General features: G+C 41.6%; 1 pseudogene; it reads right to left on the bottom strand.

The window, feature by feature from the left end:
• Nucleotides 1–13,504, bottom strand: part of LOC119494058 — a 145,336-nt pseudogene that overhangs the window by 72,107 nt on the left and 59,725 nt on the right.

The following is a 13,504-nucleotide window of genomic DNA, read 5'->3' as shown; positions in this document are numbered from 1 at the left end:
ACTGCCCAATATAACACCCATGTTATTATATGGCGTTACACATTATTACATACATAAAACACATGTGCTCTGCATAATGCAAGCTGTGAAAATGAGCGTTGGCGCCGCTGTTCTGCTGACCTGAAATCAGAAGCAGCTGCTGCTGCTGCTGCTACAAGGTGGCCAGAACTGAACAACCAGCTGATCTGAGATCAGTACCTTGTTATAGACACTTTTATTTGATGGATACAACAAAACAAGGTCATATATATATATATATATATATATATATATATATACATATATATATATACATGTAGCCATTTTTTGTCTTTACTGGACAGATGAAGAGAGAGAATGCGGTTACGTGGCATTTGCTGTAACCATTCAGCTACCAAGGCGCTCCATCAAATGGATTTTTAGAACACAATTTGAAAACAATAACTTTATGTGTGGTGAGGTAGAGAGTAGAGTTTTATACTTGAATTAACTTTTTTACACTCTGGACCCTGTGTAAATCTTAATTGGATGACTTCCTTCCTTTCCAGTATAGAGTATACTTAAAATTTATACAACCCATATTTATCCACGCTATAATGGTTCAGTGAAGTTTATGTTTCCAAAATTCTGGAGAGTTTTGGGTTTTATTTCGTGCTTTAAAAGCTCCGCCTCAGACGAGTCTTTGGCAGAAGACATTGTTGACATTATAGGCTATATACGGTGAAGGAATTCCCCCGTAAAACTACTGGTTTTAGAGCTTAAAACAGCAGCCTAAAGACACTCAGGACAGACGGCTGCTGATTCCATTCACACCGGGGCTTCAGACAGACAGTTTTGCTTTGGGGCGAATGGGAAGACTGTGCTGAAGTGGGAATACGGTGCTTCGGGGAACTTGGCCAGGTAATGGAAATGGAGAGAGGCATTATTGTGGCGGTTGGAAATGAGACGAGTGGTGTTTTGAGCAACTTGATTTTGTAAATGCAACGTATCTGCTAAGTTGTGATTACAGGAAACTTCCTGTTTATTAGGTTAGAAACAAGGTAACAGTTTAGTTCATCTATTTTATTTGGAGGTAAAACAAAAAGTGAGAACACCTCAGAAGTCAGTAATCATCCCTGAAAGCTCGGGGTGGGGGAAAAAATGTATACAGCATAGTATCGTGATATTTTGCATGGCAATATTGTATTGAATCATGGACGTCAAGTATCGGCCGCCATTCTGTCTTTCAGAGGTTGTAGCTACAGTAAGCCTCCAGGAAGAGCGCCAGTCGTTGATCCCAACTTTCATAGTGGCCAAACGGCGGTACTACAGCTTCCGTGTCCGTCACATGATTTACGTGATTTACATTGGGAAAGAGACGTCTGTAACTCAGAAGATTGTTTTCTTTAGGTAGATTAACTTCCCAGGACGAACACTCTAATAGTCCTTATTTAAAGCATTAGGTCCTAAAAGTTGTAAAATGCACTAATAGCTGAATCCAGAGTTATTTCCCTTCCTCCATTCATGTGAATGAGACCCATTGGAATGACGGCATAAATACCTACAAAAATAAGCTCTGGGTTTAGAGATGTCCCATTCCACATACCCTTACAGCTTGTGGTACTGCAGCAGGTCCAAAGCAAAAAGGGTTTAGAGGATGTTCTGAAGCACAACCTCTTAAATAAGCCTCATTAGGGCATCAGAAGAATGTCACCTTTCCGGGGTTTTCAGGTGGCTATTTGGGATTTGAACAAGACGCACGCTGTACTGCACAGTGTCTGCTGGGACCCCCTGTTACATACTGAAGATGAGTTCAGGCCATCTAGGAGTTGTGTGTGTGTGTGTGTGTGTGTGTGTGTGTGTGTGCTCACATCTCTAAGTGCTTAGTCACGAGTCTCCTCTTAAAACCCTTCCACCATATGTCTATCCTTGTGTTACACCAGCAGAGACAGAGCAAGAAGGAAGGAGAGTGGGTCCTCGAGGGGGCCCCCCCATTGGCCTCGGTCTGACCCCCCCTCCAATTTCCTCTCAGCTCAGGCCAGAGCTGACGCGTCATTGTGCCACCACCAAAACACAACCTAACAACAGCTCACAACAGTACATCACAAAACATACAAGAACAGCACAGAACGGCAGCGCCTGAGGGGTGAAACAAACGCTGGCTTTGTGCAGATGCACGGGGGTCCTGTGTAGCCGCCTCAGTCCTCCGCCCAGTGTCAGTCCACCAGCTAATTGCAATCGCTTTGCCCAAGACGCTGCAGGGAGCCTTTCTGCCTTGAGAACAATACGCATCTCGGGAAATGTCAATGAAAACAAGTCAGCTGCAAAGCAGCGAGTGTGTACGCGAGCTGAATGATACGCTACCAAAACATACAACAGTCTCTAACATGTTGCTTCTGAAAGGCGGAACTACAAGAAAAAAAGAGAAAGAAAAACTGTGACTTTTATTGCCTAATATTTATGTGGGAGTTTAGTCCAGGTAGCAGACTAGGTGAGGGGGATTATGGGAAAAAGCCCTGTGGTAGTCCATCTGTTTGGGCATGTCTCAGTACCCTGGACACAACACTGCACTGGCACGCATACATACGCCGAGTGGAAGCAACAACACACCCACACAGGCAGTCCAGTCCCGCTAGACTAAATACCAAACCCCACCCTCGCCGTCCAGCCGCAGAAACACAACACAACAAACACAGGGGAGGAAAAGGAAATAAAATTAGGAGAACAGAAAGATCGAAACGGACGATAAAAGAAGGAGACCAAATGAAATTGTGAGGGGCGAAAAAAAAAGACAAGATTGAGGGATGGCGCTCCGTCCGCCCCGGCGGGAAAAAAAAAAAATGAACGTCAACCCTTCGTTTTCTATCGGCGCGGCGATTAATTGACGAATGTGCCACATTAATAATAAAGCTTGCTCTCTCCACTTAGGACATTGATTCACACCTCCTCAGCTTATGGTGTAAGAAACCGATCAATCTCGCTCCTTCTTCATCTCTCTCTCTCTCTCTCTCTCTCCCTCTCTCTCTCTCTCTCTCTCTCTCTCCTTCTTGAGCTCCTCTATTACCTTGCTAAATATAACTTCCTTCCCTCTTGTCTTTAGCCAGGAAATGAGTCCAACATTCAATAACGGGGCTGTGAATTAAGCATGCTTGGGCGAAGGAGATGTCCAGAAATGATTGATTGATTATTAATTAATTCGCTAATGTCCATGATTGATCTACAGGGGAGGGGTGGAGGGAGTGATTGTCTGAGAAGGAGAGAATACGGGGGGATAAAAGAGGAGTTTTCTTTACCTGGGAAAGAAAAGGATGTATAATGTTTGGGTGATATTACAGTGATATGATGTAACAACTGGAAGGTAAACCTGTGTTTACATAATGTTGAGGTTTAGAATAGCTAAGACAAAGGATAAAAAAGAAAAAGAGAAGAGAAACGAAGAGAGAGAGAGAGAGAGATCCACATCAAATGCTACTGGGAGCAGCACATGCCTGCTCGTCTGTCTGTCTGTCTGTCAGTCTGTCTGTCGGCTTGGCCTTGAAAATCCCAGCACTCAAAGCCAGACGACCACAGAACTCATGCCCACGCCATACATACACGCACACACACACACTGCGGCCTGTTCTATCCTACGCTATTGATCTGCACCCCACTCTTCATTAGAAAGAAGGATTCAAAGGCAACAAGGAGCAGTGAGACGTGTTGTGTGTGTGTGTGTCGGCGCGTCTGTGTGCATGCATGTGTGTTCAGAAGTGTAAATGTATGATCAAGGGAGTTGTGTAAGCTGCATGTGGTTACATCCTGTATGTGTGTGTATGTGTGTGTATGTGACACTTTCCCTATAGTGTGTGTGTGTATGTGGATGTACTGCCAGGTATCAGTAACAGTGGGAGCAGATCTGTGTTACTCTAATGCAGTCTGTCCTCGCTGGGTGTTCCTATGGAAACTCTCTCTCTCTCTCTCTCTCTGTATATTATTAGACATTCTAGAGTCAACTGCTCAGAATAGGAAGACACAGATCTCATCTATCTATTGCGATGCATTCGTCTCGCTCCTGTACGTACAACATGGGAGACATGGAGAGTATTTTTTTTTTTGCTTTGGTGATTAGTTTGAGGTTCAGACTCTTGCACAGGGTTAAGGGGTCACGATTGATTGACTTGTGGGCATCAGATCAATCACGGCGATTGGGAAACCGCTTCTACTGACACAAGCCTGAGGCACGCATTGCACAGGAATATTTTTTCCCAGCGAGCCACGTTCTTAAACCCCTACTTTCTGGGAATTTTCCTTTTGTATTTCTGTTTTGTTCAACTATAACATGTGAACCTTTTCAATGACATACCCAAAAGAAAATAGTAGAAAATGGTATTGTTATGATTGCTACTGACGTATTCAGATTTATAAACGTATATGTGCACAAGATATGTTTATTTATTATTTATATACATTTTAATCAATATTTATATATATTTTTAATTTTTTTTCTATTGATTTTTCTTTATTATTTCAATCATTATTTTGAATGTATCGTATATTTTTTACATTTTCATTTACTCATTATTATTATTATTATTATTATTATTATTATTATTATGTTAAATATATTTGATACAACGTTAGGTTCATTATCAATAATATATCATTATTTTCTATAATTATTAATTTCTTATGTTATTTTATTAAATTTTTCTGGTTTCAATATTTGTTTTAAAAACATAAAAAAAGAAATGTTGATACACGTTGGAATTGAATTGTAAAATAAGCATTTCGCCAATAAAAAGAAATCTTACAAAAAGAAAAGAAAATAGTTTTGTTAAAAAAAAAAACTTTTTCCAGACTGCACTGTAATTTTTTTTTTTAGGTGTCTCAAAAGTTAAAACAACACTGATATGTTCGGCTTACAGCAGATACTGAACACGGGTTTCCTGATATGAGCCACTATACAGATAATGTCTACTAAGTCAAGCATTTTCACTAAATCAATTTAGAGATGTTCCCAATTAAAAGTCCCACATTTGTACCTTGAAATAACTACATTTCTGAATGCGTGCGGTGCTATAAAATAGCAAATATTGCACCATAATTCCTGACAATAACTGATATATTTGTCTTCAGGACATCTCTGACTAGATACATGCTGAACATTTTCCAAAGTAAAAGTCCCTAGAAGTGTTTGATTCAACTTTTTCCCCTCAGTCTAGTGTTAAAATAGTTAAAAATCGCAATACATATCGAATCAGCACTCTGGTATCGTGATAGTATCGAATCGTGATATAAGCATGTTGTCCCAGCTCTAGTCTACAGTATGTATTCTCTTTAATGAGTGCAAAAGTCTATATGGCTGCTATATCAATATCAATCTCATTTTGACGTTAGTTTGAGAGTCGTTAAGTGTTACGCTAAATGTTATCTACTGAACGGAAACACAACATCTGCTCTTTTGTCTTAGTTATTCGGTGTTGCAGTGGATCATATGTGTTGATATGAAGACATGGCTTATTGTTTATGCACATTAAACGCTCGACCAAGGCTAACAAAACATGTATGTTTATATGCTTTTTTACATCTTACAGTAGAGACTTACTAGATAGAATATAGTACATGCTCCTTTGGTTTCTATAAATATAATAACTATGTGCTTATTCCCAAATACCAAATTCATCAAAACCTCCATTTATTACGAGTTCAGCTAAAAGATCAAAGTAAAAACCAAATTCATTTGATTAAATTGATTCGAGTGCGGTTCCTCTTGCATCAACCCTTCACCTTCGGTCATGTGACATTACCTTGAAGCCAGCTGAACTGAACGGCCTCTTTTTACCGCCTTGAGTTCACATTTTGTTTTTCTCATTTCATTGTACAGACATGAGAATTCAGCTATTCATCACTTCTATCCTGTATTACTCTCAAATGTTAGGATGAAATTATCATTTTTTGCTTGCGTGATCATGTTCAGACCTTGAGTATTAAAGCCTGTTTGAATACATATTTGTCTTCCTTCCCCCTCTGTATCCCCGAGACGACACGCTGTGTCGAACTGGAAGCATTATGCACCCTCTGAAATAATAACCCTACTTGTTGTTTCACTTCATTTATTTCATCTGTAGAGTGGAAAATGGAGGCAGACACGACGAGAGAAACCAAAGAGCGCCAGCTGTTAATTGTTGAGGCAGCGTATAATCCTATAAAAGATACCGAGGGGTGCTACCTTACCGATCGAACACGTGTGTCTCCATATGTCGCTCCTTTCTCACTGGAAAATTAGTGCGGTGACAGGAGGATGCGTTTGAGTGTGTAGGTGTGATCCTTTTGACAGCAGGGTATGCTCACGCTGTGACTCGCTGTCTTTGCATACAATAGTTTGATATGCTTATATAAGCAGGTGTGTGTGAGGGGAGAATGCTTTAGTTTATTTCAGGGGGAGTATAGCCTGTGTAGAGTTGGAGGATGTACTGCAGAGAATGAAGACAAAAAGTCAAATATTGTTTCCAAATCTACGGTGAATGATCGGGGACGTGGCTCGCAGTCATTAAATCATTTCCACATGTCAAGTAAAGATGGAGTTAAACAGAGCAGAGAGCTGCAGCGTTCAGTGAAGGGTGTGTGAGAGTGGAGCGACAGACTGACCTCTGGAGTGGTAGTCTGCCGCCGTGCCGCCGACGGGCGCTTTCTTTACGGCTGAGGAGCGATAGACGACGTGCGTCCTTCCTCCTCCCTCCTCCTCCTCCTCCTCTATCACTCCGTCGCCCCTCTTCACCGGCTCGATAAAAAACTCCTCTTGCTCCATCCTGATCATGCCAGCCTGAAAAGAGAGAGTGTGGAAAATTAATTGGATGACATGAATACTCGCAGGTGAACTCTGGCATCATGTTAATGCGTGTCAGTCCTTCATATAACCATGCATCGCTATCTTCTCTCCATCAACCGTTCACATCCTCTCTCCCCCCTGACAGTTTGGAAACAGAAATAGCCCCCTTTTTCTTGACTGAGTTCGGGGGCATGCTGGGAGAAAAGAGAAGAGGGAGGGGACAGCAGCGATCTCTCCTGGGGAACCTGCACAGGTCCAGAGTGACACCTGGCATCTAAAATGGCCAACACAACAGCAGGAGATGAGACTGTCCCGCTCCCATCCTGGACTAACACGTTCTGTCAGGTAATTCCCCACGTCCGCCCCTTACACACTCGCACAAACACACATGGGATGTGCACAAACTCACAGGGTAGAAAGTGAGGCGGCGAAGTGAGGGAAGAAGAGACTGTTAGAAAAGAGAAGTTAAGAAGCGTGCATACACGCAAAAAAACAAAAAAGGAGTTGCGTGCACATAAACGGGGAAAACAGGCACTGGGAAAATTGCCCGTCACTCTCTCTTATTCCATCTGTCTGTTTAAGACAACTGGTAATTACCAAGGCAACGCACTGCTGTAGAGGGAAGCCATGGGGGAGAACACACAGAGAGGATGGAGGATGGAGGATGGAGGATGGAGGAGAGGCTTTGGAGGAGGAAGAGCGCAAAAAAAGAATAAGAGCGATAAATGAAGAAGAGAGACAAACCGACGCGATCGGCGCTTGTCTGCTTCTCCCATCGCTCTGACAAGAGAAGGAAGGGATGATGAGCGAGCTGAAGAGAGGACAGTGAGCTGATGGGTAAAAATATACAGTGTACATTACAGAGGGATGTGTGATGAAGAGCTGCGTGTGGACTGGACTTCACCGAGTTTTGCTGAAAGATACAGAAATGCCACCCCGGTGGCACAATGACCGGCTACAAATGACCGACTATATATCAGCCTATTACACGTCACATTGAACCTACAACCTGATTAATAGGAATCCTATAGTGACAGACGTACTGTACATAAAGACAGGAGCACAGTGATGTTTTCAAACTCTATAAACACATTTCAGGGATGCATAGAAATATAGACGACTCCGGCGACGGCTTTGTGTGTTCGCCATCTAGCGTCGCCGCCATTACTGCGGTGGAATTTCTTACTGACCGTTCTGTCTGCTGGCAGTGTTTACTGGTGACTTTAGGCCGGTACTAGATAATAAACACAGAGCTGCCGTCGCTACCAGCAACCACAACACGTTCGTCTGAGAGTCACCAGTTAACGCGGTTAGCAGACACTTTGTACGTGTTCTGTTTGTGATGCCGACTGATTAATGATGTTTACTTTATGGTCATTAGCCTTCCCTAGTTAGAGCAACTAACATTAGATTTCACAATAACTTCACAGTTAGTTGATTGAGTTAATTTATCGTGTGGGACCGCCGCAGCTCCTAGACAGTGTCTTTAGCCCGCTAACGTTACCTACGCTAGCTAAGTAACTGACGAAGCTCCGTGTCAGGGTGCCGCATCGCCTTGAAGGGGTTTATTTCACAACAATGACCTGCTCGCTGTACATTATCCCGCTTATTGCACGGCTACTTACTTGATTAATATATTATTAAACACAAAAACAGTCCGCCAGAGTCCAACATCAGAACAGCGCCCATAGCAACGGTCTGTTATACATAGCAACGGTCTGTTATACATAGTAACTGTCTGTTATACATAGCAACAGTCTGTTATACATAGCAACGGTCTGCTATAAAGAAATCACAGACCGTAGAACGGCGTGATCAGAATCGAGTATTCAACAAAGCCGTGTGATAAGCAGTGTTAACTTAGCTGACGTTACTTTGACATTGTTAAAATAATGTTACATAGAAAGTAAAGGTAAAAGTAGAAAATTGTTTACTTCTTAGGGCAGTTTGCACTCAAATGTGCACACGCATTTAAGGGAGACGCCACCACAGTAATTGTGACTTGTTTTACTTCCGGCACTTCCCCAGATTGGTGTATACAGTATATATCTAGAGTGCAATATTCATTGTAAAAAAAAACGAAAATAAAAAAGATGATCTAAGTTAAAGACCAAGACAATCAAGAGGTTTTTGAGAAGATAAACACGTAGCACTCTTTGCCAGACACCCTTTAACTTACTCCACTGAATCCTCATGTTGCAGTACATACTGTATTTACTTCTTTTAGTTCAGTGTCTCCATTTTAATTCTATTACTACTACCTCCGTCTACCATGAATAAACTCTACCTCTTGTCTGTCTGTCCTGGAATCCTTCCTCTGTAGCTCTTCATGAAGTTGTTATCCTGTTGAAGTGTTGTCTTATTATTTGAGTGTGTGTGTTTTCTTCCTAACTGCTGCCTCCAGTCTGTGTTGTCAAAGTGGGAAAGATGTTTTATCATTTGCTTTGTCTGTTTGCACGTGTTTTCTTTAAGTTGCAGAGACTTGAGCTGTCTCGGCCACCTATAAATAACATTAATTTGACTTTGCGTGAATAGAATAGAGAAACAGAAACAGATATACAACGTGATATTATTCCTTTGACTCTCTCAGGAGCCCACTGTGTGAGGTGTAGTCAGGATCATCTATAGCACAGCACCCACATGGAGAACTGAACAGAACCAAAATGAGGTTTGAATTTATGACTCTAAAAAGTCTATTCTTTTCATATAGCATTATTGAATCCGTTGAGCTCTAGAGGAAATCTAGTTTAAGAACTTGAATCCCTCAGAGAGGCTGAATTGAAAGGAGATGGATATTAACACAAGTGGCCCCTCAGAAATAAAAAGATGCTCTTTTTCTCGCCTTCTACTCTCGTCCTCTCTCTCTCTCTCTCTCTCTCTCTCTCTCTCTCTCTCTCTCTCTCCATCAGTCTGAGGCTTTGGTCCCGGAAGGATGTCGACAAGCCACTGACCTGCCCTCTCACTCCTCCTCCTCCCTCCCTCCCGTTCCCTCTTCCTCCCTCCACCCCTCTCTCCCTTCTCATCCCTCCATTTCCCCGAGCCGTGGTGCGGCATTCCGATCGGAGCTGATGGATCTGCGATGGTGCATGCATTCCCACTCCAGAATACCAAGCAGTGGGGAGAGGAGAGCTGTGTCAAAGAAAAAAAGATGACATGTGGGACTGGGAGACATGGTTGGATCGATCGGAGCCGGCGTAGTGGGGGCGGAGGGGTTAGAGGGGAGGGGAAGGGGAGGAAGGTGCGAGGGAGCCGAAGAACCGGACACGTACTTTGAAAAGCCGAAGTGTATAAAAGCATCAAAGCGTCCGCACACATTTCCATAGTGAGAAGCGTTGTCTTCATCTCCTCTAAAGCAGGAGCGGCCAAGTCCCAGTCCAGGGGATTAAAGGGAGGCTTGTCCAAACGCCGTGTCCAGAAAGAGTGAGAGAAATTCAGATTCATCAGCGGCACACCAGCAGCCTTAATGTCGGGTTATTCAAAGGCAGGGTTAAGGGCCACGTTGGAGATAAGCTCCATGTAAAGATCAACCATGATGACACATTGTTGGAACGGCTGTAACGCAACATCACCTCTATCTGGTTGGAATTTACAAAATAATGTACCTGAATTAATGAAATGATAAAGAATGAACTGTAGTTGAACAGAAACTGCTGTGGAAGCTGTGGAAAACATCTTGGCCAGTTTTGCATGCACTTTAGAGACGGCCCCTAACTTCAGCTCGTTATTTTCCCATCGACTGTCGAGTCACGCAACGTTTTCATAGCTGCAGGCATCGAGGTGACAGCACCTGGGCAACATCAGTCAAGCTTCATCCTGCACTGCCAAACAAATACGGCACGGTAGAAAACTGATGACATTTCATTGAGGAATGACTGAATATCAAACTTTAAAACCATCACCACCTTTGTGTTCTACTTTTAACAGTGGAAGTAGAATTACCGCCTCGCGGTTGTACTTCGCCTCCGCCAACAAGTCAAGATGCAGATTACATCACTTCATCATTTTTTCCTGTTAGACATTTGTGGTAAAGTTGTAAAGTTATGACTTTATTCTCGTAATATTACAAGTTTTTTTCTCGAAATAGTATGACTTTATTCTCATTAAATTATGACTTTTCTGTCGTATTATTACAAGTGTTTTTTCTTGTAAACTTCTGACTTTGTTCTCGTAATATTACAACTTTTTTTCTCGTAAAGTTATGACTTTATTCTCGTAATATTACGACTTTTTTTCTTGAAATATTATAACCTTATTCTCGAAATCCATTTATTTGTATCCCTTTATTGTGGCATTAATACTCCGTCGCACTTATGAGCCGCCTCAAGAATTCCTCTATCATCATCACATCATCACTGTAAAGGGTGAACCCTGCTGACTGTAGCAGTGAGTGTATGATGTCTGTGTGTTTATATGACTCTGAGTGATGTTTGTGTGATCCAGATGATGTATTTGTACTCGGTTACATATCCTACATACACCTGATTGATGGTCAAACATTTCAATTTTATCTGTGATTAGTTCGTCACTGAGCGAATCGATCAATGCAGTGAGCTAACATACATATTCTCCCATGAGCTACAACATTATTTCACACCCTCTTTAAAAAAGGAAATCATGAAACTATTCTATTAGTATACAGTTATCAAGCAGGAGATGATAGGATCTCATGTTTTGTGCTGCTATGGATTTCCTTTGTAATTTCTATATATTTTAGCATTCCTCTATAACTTGCCTTGCTCGGGCATAGACTGCCTCGCTAGCTGCTGTTCTCATATTACAGTAAATTCATTGTGCTCCTTTGGGCAATGAGCCTGAAGATGTTTTATTAGGTTTGACGTGTTAAAATTTAGCTTATTAGCTCCACTCCCCTCACGAGACACTTCAGATCTCACACAGTAGCTTTCTGCATCTCATCGTTACCTTCATTGATTCTAAAGGATCACACACAGGAAGTATCACTGCACATCTGCCTGGGAAAGGTCACGGCTGAGCATCTGGTTCATATGGATTTCTATTATATATATATATATATATATATATATACTTCCATGTTTATGGCTTTGTGTCACATCAACTTCTGATCATTTGCATACAGCGGAGGCAACATGTACTGTAGACAACATGGTGATGGAAATAAAATACCGCTTGTTAGAATAAATATATACACGGATGTTTCTGCATTAAATGCAAAACAAATGATAAAATTATACTTTGAGAAAGATTTCAAGAAATTATAGTTACAAAATTACAACTTTTTTCTTGTAAAGTTATGACTTTATTCTCGTAATATTATGAATCTTTTTCTTAATTTGTTTCCCTTTATTGTGACCCTAATACTCTGTCGTACTTTTGAGCCACCTTAAGAAGCAAATTCTTTTTAAATAATTTAAAATAAAAAATAATTAAAAACAAAATAAAATAATTTTAAAGTGATTTATGGATAAGTATCTGTATCCAATATCGTGAATCGCAATTATTTTGGTCAGGATAATCCTGACAAGAAATGTTCATATCTTCCCGAGTCTGAAGAAAGACAATAATTGAAACACGTATATTGTTTAATTATATATATATATATATAATTAATGTTGTCAAAATGCTTGGACTTTGTTGCTTCGTAAAGACTCATCCTAACAAAGCTAGAAAGATGTCTCACTGGTGAGCTGTCTGATCTATTTCAGTTCACATTTCAATCAATTTAAACCCTTCCTTTAAGTAAATCTCCTTCACGAGGAATAATGATGCAAATTACATCTTTGTAATTTATCATCAGGATTAAAGAGGAGGAAACATTCACACATTCTGCGACCTGCACCAAATATTCACAGCTGGCTCATTATCAAAGAGAAACACCTATCCGTGCTCACAACTCAGCAACGTATACCTGGGTTATTATTAGTAACTCTCATGGCCACTGGTGACACTAACCACAACCCTCCCTTCTGAGACCTGGAGCACATCTGCAGGATCCAGATCTGGATCCTACCACACACAGCGAGTGTCCGGTTACAACAGGAGGATCCTCTGTGTTCGGAGGGCACGCCGAGCTCTATTTGAAGATCTGAAAGGAGTAACTCGAGTCCGGGGTAAGCGTCCTGACGGGCACGTGAGATGGAGAACGCAGCGTTGGAGTGGAGGAGCGGATGTTGTGTGGTGAGGATCAAAGTCACACCCGGTCGGGGCCCTCAGCTCAGTCCACCACAGGCTGTGTGTGTGTGTGTGTGTTTGATCTGGTGTCACTACGTGTGTGTGTGTTTGATCTGATTCATAACCCTGCTACTGCCGGCTAACTTCACACACAGTTGCACACATGCATCCACAGGCAGGCGGGCAGGGCAGACACAGTCACAAACACACACACACACACACAAATATAGCTTTGATAGTGACTCACTGTGTAAACCTTCAATTCATTCACCCTTTGAGTCATGAGAGAATCCGGCTCGTACAATAGTAAGGCTGATTTGAAAAATTAGACACACTTCAGAGAGCGAGATTAACAGGACACGTCACCGTAAATATTAATAGTGGTTTATTTAATCGCATCAGCGGCAAATTGTGCCTTTATGCTCCCTCTGCTAAGCTCTGAGGAAGTGTTTGGATTATGAATATCGCTCTGGTAAAAATGTAGATTTATCTGAAATTTCTGACGGCGGCATGAAGCAAAGCTATTCAAAAACCATTCAGAGAAGCTATATATATATATATAAAAGACACGTACGACCCTTGGCAAACCTT

This window comes from Sebastes umbrosus, chromosome 9 (assembly GCF_015220745.1).
Source record: "Sebastes umbrosus isolate fSebUmb1 chromosome 9, fSebUmb1.pri, whole genome shotgun sequence".
Lineage (NCBI taxonomy): Eukaryota > Metazoa > Chordata > Actinopteri > Perciformes > Sebastidae > Sebastes > Sebastes umbrosus.
Note: the sequence above shows the minus strand (reverse complement) of the source record. Positions and strands in the feature narration are given on the sequence as shown.